Source organism: Hyaena hyaena, unplaced genomic scaffold, assembly GCF_003009895.1.
Source record: "Hyaena hyaena isolate Hyena2069 unplaced genomic scaffold, ASM300989v1 scaffold_1778, whole genome shotgun sequence".
NCBI lineage: Eukaryota > Metazoa > Chordata > Mammalia > Carnivora > Hyaenidae > Hyaena > Hyaena hyaena.
In genome coordinates, this window is record NW_024082371.1 from 16,144 (window position 1) to 19,761 (window position 3,618).

The following is a 3,618-nucleotide window of genomic DNA, read 5'->3' on the forward strand; positions in this document are numbered from 1 at the left end:
CTGCAAACCGCGCGAGGGGCGGGGCCTCGGGAGCTGGGCGGGTCTCTCGGACGCCTCCTCCTGCGCCCGCTAGCGGAGCGAGGCCTTTCTCTTCCTGCCGGGACGCGGAGAGCCGCTCTGAGGGAGCTGGACCGGAAGGCGGCGCTGTGCCCTTTGACCCCGGCGGTGGTTTCTTTTCCTCCACAGCGCGGTGCTCTTACACATCTGAAGTGGATAATAGTTGCTTTCCAATTGTGGTGCGTACGTGAACGCATACGTGTATCATCCTCTTCATTGCACAACTGTGCCTGCATGTTGCCCGTGTTGGTCATGAATACAGCCGCTACATAGCTGCTCTTAACCTTCCCTGTGGCAACATAAATTCACTCTTCGTGATTCATTCTTTCATTGTAGTTCAGCCTCCTGCCTGTGAAGGGAGCAGCAAACTGCACTTGAGGCAGGAGGGAGAAAACGCTGCAGTCTCTCGGTCTGGAGTTACACTGCAAGTGAAGACGTGACCCAAGTTTAAATGAGATGGCTTGTCTAGATGTGCGGCTGAGGCTACTGTCTTCTTTACTGGGTTAAGAAGTTACTGGAGAGCAACTGTTAGGCCTAATGAACCTCTGGATTCCATTCTGATTTTCAGTTAAAAAGTTTAAGAGCGTGGCCATCCCTTTCCGGTACCAGGAAAAGGGAAACCGCTTATTATCATTTGGGAGACCCAGAGTTGGAGAGTTCTCCATATTAGCCTTGAGTTGGCCTAAGGCTAACTCTACAGTGACTTCCCATGACAGAGCTTCAAGGGTGTCAGTAGTCATGTCGTAGAAGGAGGCAGATAAGTCACTAAGTTGGCAATTGACAGTCTACAATAAGTCTTAGTGAAGAACCAAACCAGCGCCATGACAGGCTTCAGAAGGCCCCAGAGATTAGAAGACCCAAGGCTCTGAGGCCTGACTCAGCAGGCTTGAGCCACCACCCTTCCCTGTGTCCGAAGCAATCACTGGAGGTTGGGAGGTACTGGACGTTCCGGCCACTATTCTGGCCCACCTTCCACTAAACTCACCAATCCCTCTGCGCCGTAACAACCTCTGCCGTCACCTTGTCCTATCACGTTGTAGTCCCTGTCCATCACCCCTTTCCCTCCCTAGAGTTAATAAAAACCCTACTCCTCCTTTGTTCGGGGCTCTCAGCATGGATTCATTGCGTTGGTGACGTCTGGGAGCCCGAGCTTAAGCCCATAATAAAGCCCTTTGCCTTTGCATACGTGACTCAGACTCCTTGATGGTCTTGGGATTTTGGGGAAATCGCGATCTGGGCATAACATTAGGAATCCTCTACATTGTCTTTTGGTGAAAGGGGAGGGAATTTTGAATGCTGAATGCTGTAATTTCTCTTGGTTTGAGGGATTTGCTTCCCGGGAATATGTATGGACTAGGTAGTGAACCTGCTGGTCTGATAGAATTGTAATTTATTCTCAGAAACTTTGTCTTGTGGGAAAAGGAGAGCAGAGGGGGAGTTCTCACAGGGTACCACTCCTTAATTACAATAAGAATGACCAATTACAGATCCCCCAACAGAAGAATCTGCAACGGGAAATTACAGCCCCCAACAGAAGACGTACATTACATCTCTTACAAGAAATAGACTACCCAGCAGTTCAGCCAATGAGAAACCATCATCAGCCTGAACTCTTCCTTTTCTCCAATGGACCCCTTCAAAACAACCCCTCCCAACTTTCTCCTCCATAAACAAATGTTCTTCCTCTTGGTTGGATTAGCCTGTGGTTTTTGCTGTAGGTTGCTTGTAGCAAATTACAATTCTCTACTATTCCCAAATAAACCTTTGTACACTTTCCTCAGCTCCTTCCTTTGCTCATACATGGAAGATCAGAAAGAGGGTGTGTACTTGACACGCTGGTCAGAGAAAAATACACACAATGAGATAAGACTTATCTAATAAAGGACCTTTCTAGAAAGTTGTCCAGCTATCCCCACTGTCCATCTCCAAATATTTTTCACCATCCCAATCAGAAACTCTGTAGGGAAACAGAGATTTTTATAAGCCCCTATGGCTACAATTAATTCAGGTATCTGTGTCAGTCTCCTCTTGTAAGAAGTTACCAGAAATTTCGTAGCTTAAAAGAAAACAAATTTATTTTCTCATAGTTGTGAAGGTCAGGCATCTGAACTGGGTCTCACTAGGCTACATTCAGGGTATCCACAAGGCTATGTTTTTTCTGGAGGCTGTAGGGAAGAATTATTTCTTTGCCTTTCTAGCTTCCAGAGGCTGTCTCCATGCGCTGGCTCGTGGCCATAGATCACTCTGATCACTGCTTCCATTCTCACATCTCTTTCTCTGACTCTGACCCTACCGACTCCCTCTTGTTTAGAAAGATCCCTGTAATTACACTGGGTCCACCTTAATGATCTGGGGTGGTCCCCCCCCAACACATCTCAAGAACCTTAAGTTAGCTACACTTGCATAGTCTAGTTTGGCACATAAAATAATATATTCACATGTTCTGGGGATTAGGGCGTGGACATCTTTGGCAGGTGCATTATTCTGCATACCGCACAAGACATCTAAAAAGAATTCTTAGGGGCACCTGGGTGGCTCAGTCAGTTAAGCATCTGACTTCAGCTCGGGTCATGATCTCATGGTTTGTGGGTTTGAGCCACGTGTCAGGCTCTGTGCTGATGGCTAGCTCAGAGCCTGGAGCCTGCTTTGGATTCTGTGTCTCCCTCTCTCTCTGACCCTGCCCTGCTCACACTGTCTCTCTCTCTTTCAGTAATAAAAACATTAAAAAATTTTTTAAATAAAAAAATAAAAAGAATTCTTTGCTAGATACATGAAAAATTAGGGGCCAGAACTGTAGAGAAATGGCTCTGCCACAGCGCCTTTGAGACTCTGTATGTATCCACATAGGCCACGCAGGCAAAGGCATGACTGTGGCAAATGTGAGTGTTGGCAGGATGCCCTGTGATCCTCCCAGAACATGAGGGATGGGAGGCCTGGAAGTAAGGAGCCTCTATGAGGCCATCTCCCACTCACCTCCCCTGGGAAACTGTCATTGTCTCTTAGATTCTGATGAGGTAAAGAACTTTTTTGCCATGCCCCATTCAGAACAGAAGTGCAGAATATAAAACAGCTTGGTCGCAGTCTAGATTGGGCTCTTCAGCTACAGGAAGCTGCACAAAGAGTAGAGGTTAAAGTTGATGGTCTTTGTGGCTGGAAGTAGAGGAACCTCCCCAACCTGCCCCCAGGGTATCACCAAAATGGTGTTATCTATGTAGTCTGAAGGTATTAGTTCTACTTCCTGGGTACTTGCCTTTCTCTCCTGTGAGACTTACAGAACAGAACATATTAGCCAAATTTATAGCTTCAAATGAAATGTCATCCATCTAGGCGGTGATATCGGGGAGGGGCGCTCTAATGAAGGGAATAATCTGGTTTAACTATAGTCTACCATCAGCCCCACTGATGCTTAGTGGCTTTAAGCACAGGCCACACCTCAGAAAGAAAGGGTGAAATGGCAGGAATCTGTACCCTTTCAGCGCCTCTCTGTGGCTGGTAATTATTGTGGCATATTGACCACCTCCACTGGTCAGGGAAGGCTAACTGGTTCTTTTTTTTTTTTTT